Source organism: Staurois parvus, unplaced genomic scaffold, assembly GCF_062004578.1.
Source record: "Staurois parvus isolate SC_StPar_1 unplaced genomic scaffold, SC_StPar_1.0 ptg000694l, whole genome shotgun sequence".
NCBI lineage: Eukaryota > Metazoa > Chordata > Amphibia > Anura > Ranidae > Staurois > Staurois parvus.
Genome location: NW_028318490.1, coordinates 7114753 through 7126750, shown reverse-complemented (window position 1 = coordinate 7126750; position 11998 = coordinate 7114753). Strand labels below are relative to the sequence as shown.

The window sequence follows — 11998 nt, the reverse complement described above, 5'->3', positions numbered from 1 at the left end:
AACAGTTCTTAGGTTTGAGCATTCCCAAATTTAATACACAATATTCAAGGAGAATTCACTTTTATGGGAATATGAACAGCAATATTATTCATGCATTTATCTGCTTGTCATTTGAAGTCGGTTAGATTTTTTTTTCTGTTAATATAAATAGTTTCTTGCCTTCTATATACGGTAATTTGGGGCTTTTTAAACCCAACCTATATAACTATACATTCATCGTCATCCTGTGTATATAAAGTGGTAAACAAAATGTTGTTTTATTGGCATAACATTAATTGTGAGAAGGTATCCAGTGTTTTATGAGACAAATCATTTGTTTTTCTCTTGTAGTTTTCCCTGCTATACGAAGGAGCAAGCGCCAGGAACATTTACATCATCATGTAGATCTGTGCAGTATTATGTTAGGAAGCTCCTGTCAAGGTCACAATTAATGATAATAGAAGGATATACAATCACATCAGGATGTGCTGTGTTAACCTAATTAGGCCTAGGGGTGTTTGGACGCTTCTGAAATTCAGTGACGTGACGTGTTTACAGTACAATTTGTACTGTATAAATACAGGTGCTCTTCTGAATAGGGCCAAGGTCTAGGGATTGCTGCATGTAAAAGTGACAACTGAATACCACCAATTTTCTTACATAAAAGCTTCTGGGCTGCAGAGTACATAACTGGATCTTTATGAAAGGACAAAGACACCTTCGATAAATAACTTGAACAATGGTGAGAATACTTCATGAAAATTAGGTCAACGTCAATGATGATAACAATTATTTTCATATTCAAATGTTTCTTTTAGAGCACACAAAAAGCCATTGTCCCCTTATCTGCCATCTTCCTACTACTCTTCATAACTGACTATGGTGAGGGGACAAAGGTAAGTCAGTGTGTGGATTTATTACATGTTAACTGGACATGCTGGAGGTATACTTTTTTTATATTTGTTTCATTATATCTGCAGGTATTGACTAGAAACTGGGGTCCCCAATCTACATTATACCTAAAAGGAAAGCGTAAGTATTGTAAATTGTAAAATATCTTTTCAGCTTTGGTTTATTGCTCTGAACTGGGATAAGAAATTTAGTAAGGAAATGAACATTAACAATAATGTAGATATACACAAATCATATAGTATAAAATATGTTGTGCACAACAATCTATGTACCAGATGCTTAGTATCTACTAATGTTTACCATAGCCCTACTACAATTCCTTTATAATTGAGAATGGGTAACTAAACAATGACCAAACCTATAGATCTGCCAATTAGGCTAATTGCTTAATAAGGTAATGCTTTCTTTCCTTGGTTTATTACTTTGTCTCCCAGATGGTCATTTGGAGGAAGCAAAGATTGCGTGGTTTGATGGTCCTTCAGTTGAAATGGTCCTTTGGTTGAATTACCTCTTGTAGGAAGTCAAATTAAGTGGAACTTCACTCTCCTAATCAACATTTACTATTTTGAATCCTTACACTGCTAGCATTAGTAAATAGATAGGAAACTATATTATATTTACTTGTTTTAAACAGTTTTTTACATTTCTTTAGTTACGGCCTAGTTTCCATCCCTAGGCAAATTATGTCATACATCCCTGGAGTCTTCAGGAGGGGAGGAGTGGTTTTCTCAGCTAAGCACACCCTCCTTGTATGCATGCCTGAGCTAGGGGCAGATGGATTCCAGGAACTAAATCATACATGAATCATCTGACCTTAGTCAAGATGGCCAAGGCTAGAAATGCTAGGGGGTGTTTTTCAAAGGGATTTCTCAGCAAAATAAAGCATGGAGACATGGATGGATGAGTGAGTTTGTTTGAATAGTAATAATGAATTAAATAGCGCTTTTGGTTTGTGGTGTTCAGATACAGTGTAGTTTCGCTTTAAAAAAAGTTAAATGCAAAACACAGCAAAAGTATCAAGGCTCGATCAGTGTTTGATTTAAGCCCAGACAAATTGCTAGATAATAGATAAGTGAAAAGATGATGATGGTCTAACAAGTGAAAAAATGGTTTAGGACTTTGCTAATGCACACCATGTTCCCTCAGTTTTCTATTACAGCATGTAAAAGGAACTAGAAATGGAGCAAATATGGAGACTGCCATTAATATTGTTCTTTAAAAATGGTAAATGTCTGCTGTATCTTGCCTCAGTACCTTTTGAGTTACTGACCCAGTGATTGGGATAGTATTGGTTGAAATGCATTAGAGAGGGTGGGGTCCCAGCAGGGTACATGTTTTGAACCTAAAGAGTAAATTTATCTGAACTTGGGATACTTCAGAGTTCAGCCACTTTCTTTTGCCTTTTATTGCATCCAGTGAAGTCAGAAGAAAGACAGAACTTGTGATCTCCATACTTGTTTCAGGTAGGTGACTCAGAAAGCATTAAGGTATTTGGATCAGCATAACAGCCAAACAACTAGCATTTACAAAATAGAGTTCAGCAATGGCAGCCTGCATATCTATGTATAAATGAAACAAGTAGTAATTTTGAAGAAAACTCTTGCTTCGTGAAATATAGAAGACCTCAGTTTTTGAAAATGCAGTTATTTTGTTTTTAAATGTGTCTTTGCTGGGAAGATTTTTCTTAACTTCCTGTTTTGATAGGAAGTGATTGGAAATCCCTCCATCGGACAGCAATCAGCAAAAAAAAATAAAAAATTGATAGATGGTCTAAATCTTCCTCTATATCTTAAATGAAATAAATAATTTTGGCTTTAATGTACATTTGTTTTCAGTAACAAAATCACCCCACTGAAAACAACTGTGAGAAACCCAACAAACTACCATAAACAGCAAGTTCTAATGTTGAATGATCTTTTATGCAGGCAGTATGCATCCTCCGTTTAGCATCTTAAATTAGACCTAAACCATAACTGGGTGATATTTAGTTTGCTAAATCACTATGTATCAACAATAGTCATGTTGTATTTTTATTATTTTATTTTGTTTTTATATGTTATAGGGTTTGGTTTACTAAATGCAAATAGGTTGCAAACATTGTGAGGTAAATTTCATTTTGCAAGGGAATCTGTCCCTAGCTTTGCTAAGGAAGTGAAAATAGAAAAAAACTGTATTTTTGCTTGCACACAATTAGATGATGGAAGTCAGCAGAGCTTTACTCAATTCACGAAACTAAGGGAGAATTCCACTGAAAATTGAAAATTCTCTTCCAAAATCATCAGCCTATTTATCTTAATTTGCCTTGAAATTAACTACATATTCTCTATTTAAAATACATATGATATGGTGTCAATCCAGAGAAGTAACTGGCAGACGGTGCAAAGATTTGTTACCCATAACAGGAAGCAGCTGAACAAGGACCTTCATGGAAGGATGTCAGATATTGTTTAAGTGAATGCTATAGATAAAAATATAAAAGATTGAAAATTACTTTTTAAAACTGTATTATTATTTTAGGATTATATAAGAATTTTGTGCTTGGGTTTCGATCTACTTTAGCACTCCTTAGAGGTGTTCAGATGAAAAGTTTTACATTGCAGACATAATAAAATGGGTTGTTTCATTGTAGATGGTAAGAGGAATATGCTGGAAATGGAGACTGACTTCCCTGCCTTCGGACCAGTTTACTGGATGAACAGTGTCAGCAGTATTATAGGTAACCAAAATGTGTATTATTAGTACCTTAGTATTATCAATGTTACAAAATTATTTAAGGGATAAATATATGAGAAGGAGAACAGCTATGCCTCCAAAATGACTACTAGAATATTATTATTATTATACAGGATTTATATAGAGCCAACAGTTTGCGCAGCGCTTTACAATATAAGGGAGACAGTACAATTACAATACTTTCAGTACAGAAGGAATAGGAGGGCCCTGCTCGTGGAGCTTACAATCTAAAGCAAGGGGCAGATGATACAAAAGGTGATAGCTGCAGGGGACAGGGGTGGACTGACAACTCATGGGGCCCCCAGGCAATAGGGGATCATGGGGCCCCTGTGTCCTTGCCCAAACTCAAAAAAGCCTATGAAAAAGGTACCAGGATCATCTCATGGGGCCCCCTACTGACCCTGGGCCCTTGGGCAGTGCCCGAGTTTCCACATGGTCAATTTGCCCCTGGCGGGGAATGATCTGGTGGAGGTGATTCAAGTACAGTTTTTAGGTGGAGGTGGGGTAGGCTTCCCTAAAGAGGTGAGTTTTCAAAGATCGCCTAAAGGCAGACAGGGTGGGGGCTGACCAGAAATGCTGTGGTATGGAGTTCCAGAGGATGGGAGAGGCTCTGGAGAAGTCCTGGAGGCAAGCGTGGGAGGAGGTGATGAGGGAGCTAGAGAGGAGGATATCTTGGGAGGAGCGGAATGGGATATTTGCGCGGTATCTGTGGATGAGGTTGGCAATGTAGCTAGGGGCAGTGTTGTGGATGGCTTTGTAAGCTGTGGTTAGTATTTTGAATTTTATACGTTAGGTTAGTGGAAGCCAGTGAAGGGATTGACAGAGAGGGGCAGCAGTCGCTGATCGGTTGGTAAGGTGTATTAGTCTAGCAGCAGCATTCATAATAGACTGAAGGGGAGATAGCCTGTGTAACGGTAGACCAGTGAGGAAGGAGTTGCAGTAATCGAGGCGGGATATAACCAAGGCATGGATAAGTTGTTTTGTGGTGTCATTGGTCAGGAAGGGGCGCTTTTTGGAAATGTTCCAGAGGTTGAGGCGGCAGGATTTAGCCAGTGGGTGGATGTGGGGCACAAAGGAGAGGTCAGAATCTAGGATTACGCCTAGCACCCTGGCATGAGGGGAAGAACCAATGGTTGTGCTGTTGATCTTAATGGCAAAGTCGTGAGTGGGGTATCGGGGAGGAGGAAATATTACAAGCTCAGTTTTTGAAAGATTGAGTTTGAGGTAGTGATGTGACATCCATGCTGATATGTCGCTTAGTAGATTTGTGATATGTGAGGAGATTGAGGGGGTGAGCTGGGGAGTGGAGAGATAGATCTGGGTGTCATCAGCATAGAGGTGGTATTGGAAGCCATGGGAGGTTATCAGTTGGCCCAGGGAGGAGGTGTAGAGAGAGAAAAGGAGGGGCCCAAGAACAGAACCTTGGGGTACCCCAAGAGAAAGGGGAAGAGGAGCGGAGAAGGAGGAGTTGTATGTGACACTGAAAGTGCGCTGAGAAAGGTAAGAGGAGAACCAGGAGAGAGCAGAGTCACGGAGGCCGATGGAGTGGAGTTTACTGAGGAGGAGTGGGTGGTTGACTGTGTCAAAGGCAGCGGAAAGGTCAAGGAGTATGAGTATGGAGTAATGGCCGTTGGTTTTAGCTGTTAGTAGAATATTACCAATAAAGAGAATTTGCCATCACAACTCATACCTGATTGAGGTGTGCTGGATTCAGCCATTCTCTAACATCAAGCTGCATGCTTGTTATTTGACAGGTAACTGATATCAATAGCATGATTACCCCAAATCTCCCTTTCGGTCTGGGGGACATGAAGAGCTGCCATCCAAGGTGTGGGTTAGTGATGTGATAAAAGATTCAATTACTCTAGCCAGTGGATTAAAAAAACAGTGCTATCAAAGAAACACTAACTAGGCTTATGTAAAAAAGTGAACCCTGTTTATCCTAATTTGCATTTTACATAATTTTCCAATTGTGCAGGGTTTTCAGAAGTCCTCTGGATGGGACCATAGTTTCTTTCCTGACATTATCTGCTGCACACCTTCTACTGGATCTACATATTTCTACATACGTAAAATCCTTTCTGTAGCTTATGCCGAGGGAGATACATTTTTTTTCCAAATGGTCTAGAGTTTTCACAAGTAGATTGCATATTGATGAACAAAGCTAAAACTCCCTAGTTCAAAGAATCACGTGATCAGGATAGATTGCTCGAGGGCATCAGAACATTTTACACAGAAATGTGGTCAAATATACTCAAACAAATTTCCATGATACATTTTTTGTATGGTTGGAATGTACCTTTTAACAACCTTTTGGCAATCCAACCCTTGGGCCACTTTAAAAATGATAAATACCAGAAGAAATGGAACTAAGACAACTAAAGGTTCCTAGATGCTTGGTTACATAGCTTTTAGAAAAACTGGGATGTCAGAAACATGGAGCTTTCTATTACACAAATCTTGACTGGGTTTTGTAGTTGAGAGCTTGGGCTGGATTTGCATAATAGAATGTCCCTTTTTTCAGAGAACCACGGACACTCTGCCAGGTATGTAGGTGAGAGTTTTCTTCCAATGGCTTCTTGCCATTTAGAAATGTTTGGGTGACCACAGGGAAATGTTTTTATACAATATATACTAAAGTCTAAGTCTGGCATGCTCACTTCTCTTACAACAATGCAATGTCTGTGACCAATTTTGCTTGCACACATCTTTATCTGGTTCTCGTTTGGGTTTAGCATCTTCAACATTCCTAACTAGCGGTCCTGCATTGGCATAACTCCCGAGCATGTGTATGGTGGCTGATTCATCCCCACACCATGGCGTAACATTGTACACTGAGAATTTGCATATGTTGGTGATCAGGAGGAGAAGAGGTTTTTAGTGCAGAAGAGATGTTGATTCTACTGTGTTGATTATGATCGTCTCTTCTGCAATAAAATTACTTTCTGCTAGCAAACCTATCTTTCAGCTAATCTTCTGCTTTAAATGTTGTTTAATGGTACCTAATGTGTTTTAGCATCTAAGCTTTCTTAAAAAAATAATACCAGGAAACAAGTAACGTCAACTAGCAAACTACTTATACTATCCATACTATCCATAGTTATATAGTTAGTCTGGCTGAAAAAAGACAAAAGTCCATCTAGTTCAACCATAAAACAAAAAATAAAGTTATAATCCTATACCCAGAGTTGATCCAGTGGAAGGCAAAAAACCCCAGCAAAGCATTATCCAATTTGCTCCTGCAGGGGAAAAAATTCCTTCCTGATACCCCGAGAGGCAATCCTATTTTCGCTGGATCAACTTTACCTATAAATGTTAGTATCCAGTTATATTCTGTGTATCTAAGAAAGAATCCAGGCCCATTTTAAAGCAATCCACTGAGCTGGCCTGAACCAACTCTTGAGGGAGTCAATTCCACATTTACACAGCTCTTACTGTGAAGAAACCTTTCTGTATTTGGAGATTCAATCTCTTTTTCTCCAGATGTAAACAGTGCCCCCTTGTCCTCTGTGATAACCTCACACCAAGTTCACTATATGAGCCACTGATGTATTTATACATGTTGATCATATTCCCCTTTAATCTCCTCTTCTCAAGAGAAAATACATTAATTTCCTCTAATCTTTGCTCATAGCTGAGCTCCTCCATACCTCTTATCAGTTTGGTTGCCCTTCTCTGCATTATCTCTAGTTCCTGTTCTTTTTGCAAATTGGTGCCCAAAACTGAACTACGTATTCAGCAAAAACTGCAACTGGTCAGAAAGCTCACAATTTTCCTTAATCTGTGTTGGTATGCACAGTAATCAAATTTTACAGAACCCCTGACTTAGGGTTTTGATGAGTTTAAAGCCTATACTCAGTAACTTTCTCCCTCAATGCCTAATTTATCACCAATCAAATTAAAGCCTCAAAGACAAGCTTGAACCTGATTGATGGCTGTGAGAAACTTTTTATTGCTGACACTTTGATACATCAAGCTTACTGTATGTAGGAGACAGCAAGGAGCATGCAATGGGAGTATTTCCTCCATTTTATGCAAGTCAGAAAAAATGTCTCTCCAGATCAACAGACAAAAGAAAGTGGGATAGACTTGTGCACTACAGCTATAACTGGAGGAAAACAAGTAGAAAATGTTCCCTGTATATATTTCAAAGTCTAATTATCAACTTAAAGGAAATAATATAACATAGTGCAACAAATGCTGCTATGTGGAACAAGACAAATATATCAAAGTTGAGCAGCACTTGAAGAAATGCTACCAAAAATGTCATCAGGCAAAGCTGAAAGCAGTATATAGTTCACTGCTGGGAGCAATATGTGATACCCTGTTGCTGTGGGACCTGCTACTATTGCTAACACTAGTCCACAGGTGTCAAACTGGTGGCCCTCCAGCTGTTGCCAAACTACAAGTCCCATGAGGCATTGCAAGACTGACAGTTACAAGCATGACTCCCAAAGTCAAAGCCATGATGGGACTTGTAGTTTTGCAACAGCTGGAGGGCCGCCAGTTTGACACCCCCAGTTTGGTCTAGTCATAGCTGAAAATTAAATTGGAAGCATTTTGTTATATGTTTGATGACTGCAAAAAGACCATTGATCATTGTCAGAAATTCAGAACTGCCCTGTGTCCTCTGCATACTTTCTTTGTTATCTCAAAGAGACCCTCCTAGTTCTTATAATGAAATACAGTATATTTCACTTTTATATTGTAGAGATCTGAGAGTGGGAGTGGTTGAGTAGTTTAGCAAAAGATACTGGGCAGGGCTGACACTGCTCAGCCCACAAAAAAAGCTGTGTTGTCAACCTATAGAAGGGGTTATCTCTTCGCTGTCGGGTCCGTATATCGTATGGACCTTACAGTGGAGGGGTTTTGCACACAATCCAGTGGCTGCAGCCACCAGGAATGTGTCTAAAACTGGCAGGCAGACTCCTGCCTGTCAGGTGCAAGCAGTTGGGCGGCTGTTTTTTACAGATATTTTGCGTTTCCTAGACCTTTGTGGTAATATCGTGTGAAAAAAATGGAACTACCGCTATTTTGTTCTGTAGGGTGTCTGCTTTCACAAAATATATAATGTTTGGGAGTGTTGTTTAATCTTCAGGTCTAAAATGTTTTTTCTAAACATGTGTGCAAAAACCTTTCTGTGCTGGTGGTGTCGCTGCGGGAACCGCAAAAAGTTCCTGCAGCCGCACCACCTGTACAGAGGAATGCGGGACCTGCGGGTGTGTGCCTTTCATTTTTAATGACACGCCGCCCGCACTGGAAATCACAACCGTACTGGGAAACTCGCATTTCCCGAAGAAGTGCAGGGACTTCTTCCCTGGGTGTCCCAGGGCACTGTAATCCATTCAAATGAATGGGCTCTCGTGCCCGCGCAAAACACGGCCCACACGGACACATATATGTGAACCTGGCCTTAGTGTATTTTCACTTTTTGCAGCCACAGTGGAATAACAGTTACTTTACATTTGTTACCCATTAGCCCATATGTTCTCATTGATATAGCATAACTTATAAAAATGCTAGTCACTTTTTTACTTTTGTAAAAATCCTAACAAGCTCTCCCTGCTTAGTAATGTTTAGTATGGGGCTGTGGGGTAATGTTTTACATAATTAACCCTGTCTGGATTGTTAACTTGCTGCTTGCTAACAGTACATTTACTGCTAGTAGGTGGCACAGCCAGGCTAAGCGATGTACTGGTACGACAGCCCATGTGCACTGGCACGCTCCATGTGGCACACAGCGGCGTGATTCCGTGACCACTGTGTCCAGTGGAGCAGCACTTGAAGAAATGCTACCAAAAATGTCATCAGGGAAAGCTGAAAGCAGTATATAGTTCACTGCTGGGATCAATATGTGATACCCTGTTGCTGTGGGACCTGCTACTATTGCTAACGCTAGTCCACAGGTGTCAAACTGGTGGCCCTCCAGCTGTTGCCAAACTACAGGTCCCATGAGGCATTGCAAGATTGACAGTTACAAGCATGACTCCCAAAGGCTCCCAAATGCTAGTAGGTGGCACAGCCAGGCTAAGCAATGTACTGGTACGTCAGCCCATGTGCACTGGCACGCTCCATATGGCACACAGCGGCGTGATTCCGTGACCACTGTGTCCAGTGGACGCAGAGGATAATAGTGATCAGTACCAATCATAGTGATTACATGATTACATGTAAGCAAAACTGTCATAAATGGCTTCCATTAATGACAACTTGTTCACTATTGTGATGTTGTAATTGGCCTACGGCTATCAGGTGGTACCTGTCACCCTGTACTATGTGATTAACTGTAGAAAGTAGCTCAATAGTAAGCAAGCTGTCATGAATGAAAGCCATTCATGGCAGTTAAAACTATTGCTTATAACAGTAATCATCACTGATCACCCCTGTCACTGTCACTATGATGACAGTATGTAAAAAAAAAATAGTATAAAAAGGAAAAAAAAAAAGATAAAAAATTGAATAAAAGATTTATTTACTTACTTATTTATTTTATTTTTGTTTTCCATGCTGCCACCAGTCAATGCATGTATTGCAAAGATGCATTTGCTTTTTTATAACTTTGCTTTGGCTTATGCTTTAAGGTTTACCACAAGATTTTGGAGTGTGTCTGTGGGAATTTGTGGCCAGCTAACCAACAAAGCATTTTGTAGGGTCACATACTTATGTTGGGTGAGAAAACTGAACCTGTAATCAGAGTTCCAAATCATCCTAAAGGTGTTTTTCAGGTTTGTGGTCAAGGCTCTGTGTAGTTAATTAGCTCCTGTCCAAATTGTCCCTAGTATGTGTATATGAATTAGAGGAAGGGACTTTAGATTGTAAGCTCCTTGAGGACAGGAACTTGTATGTATAATAAATATGTAAAGTGCTGCATAAATTGACAGCTCTATATAAGTACTTGAAATAAATAAATGATCAGAGCAGCGTGTTATTTTTTTTTTTAACATCAAACGAAGTGCTTTATTAACCAAACATACAATACAGCATATATGCAAAGAAAAACATGATACACAGTGAAACACAATCCTCAGAGAAGAAGAAACAAAGAAAATGATGAGCAAAATCTGTTCATCCATGCAGTACAGCAATAAGACAAACCATGACAAATTCACATAAACAGAAGATAGAGATCAGTACAACAAACCACTAGCAATTCCAAACCCCAATCATAATTAAAGGAGTAGACTTTAAGTAGGAGTGAAAAAAAAAGGGGGGGGGGGCGGACTGGGGAAGCAGAGGTAGAGAAGGGAGGGGTTAGAAAATATAAATGGGGAGGAGAAAAAGAGAAGAGGGAGACACAGAGCGTTATGGAACAGACATAATATAATAATGAGACAAAGTAGCACACCCGGTACCCCACAGCCAGAACCATCAATAGAGGAAAAAAAGAAAAGATACCCACAAAAGAAGGACATGCGGGGAAAAAGGGAAAGGATCACTGCTCAGACAACCATGGAGCCCACACTTTATCATACTTCCAAGGACAACCCCGATTAATGTTTATACATTGATAAAGCAGCGTCCAGCCTGTTATTTGAGGCACCCAGACCATTGAAGATGAAAGATGGCCTGATGTGCACGCACCCAGAGGTACATTCTGTGTAGTGCCAGCAGCAATTCAAGTGAATATAAGTACCTGAAGTCAGTTTCCTTTAAAACAAAATTAATGTAATGGGTTTTGATTGAGAATGAAAAGAAGACAGAAATTAAATAAAAAATAATCACATTTTTGTCTGCTATTAAACACATATATTTTGGCTACTATTAAACAAATACATTTTTGCATTTCAGGTTACCAGAAGTCAAAGCCAACATTGGAGCAGTTGTTCAAGAAACTAAAGCTTTATCAATATGATTAAGAGATTTTCCATTTTCTTTTTTAAATTTTTGTTTTATTGTTTATCAGAGCAATACAAACTATGCTGCATGTAGTACTGGAATAAAGGTGGAAAAATAAAAAACACACATGTTAGTAACTGCTGCTTAATGTATTGTGATTTTTTTTCTCTATTTTCAGTTTGAATTTAATTAGCTTGATAAAGCCATAGGTTAAAAAACCCTGCACTTCATGACCTTCAAACTATGGCCATCAAGTTTAGAAGGACCAAAATGGTAGCTTTTAGTTAGGCTAGCTCCCTCACTCTAAAAGGGTTGGGAGGCACAGAGCAGTCAAAGGTGTCCATTTATGAACCAGCAGTAAATGATCGCTGCTCAGTTCTCCGGCACTCTCGGAGAACACAGTTCTCCTGTGAATGCCTTTTATGAAGCAGTTCTCTGAACGAAGGGAGAATGGTCTCCAAACGCTGGAGAACGGTCTACAAATGCTGGAAAACTGCTGATTTTACTATAATCTCGCGAGATTACCATAAAAGATCAG

General features: G+C 39.5%; 1 long non-coding RNA gene across 1 annotated transcript; it reads left to right on the top strand.

The window, feature by feature from the left end:
* Window positions 1–506: 506 nt before the first annotated feature.
* Window positions 507–11597, top strand: LOC149446254 (uncharacterized). Its single transcript, XR_016306237.1, has 5 exons — window positions 507–721; window positions 798–875; window positions 960–1011; window positions 3521–3607; window positions 11413–11597. It is a non-coding gene; the product is annotated as an uncharacterized LOC149446254 (long non-coding RNA).
* The last annotated feature ends 401 nt before the right edge of the window (window positions 11598–11998 follow it).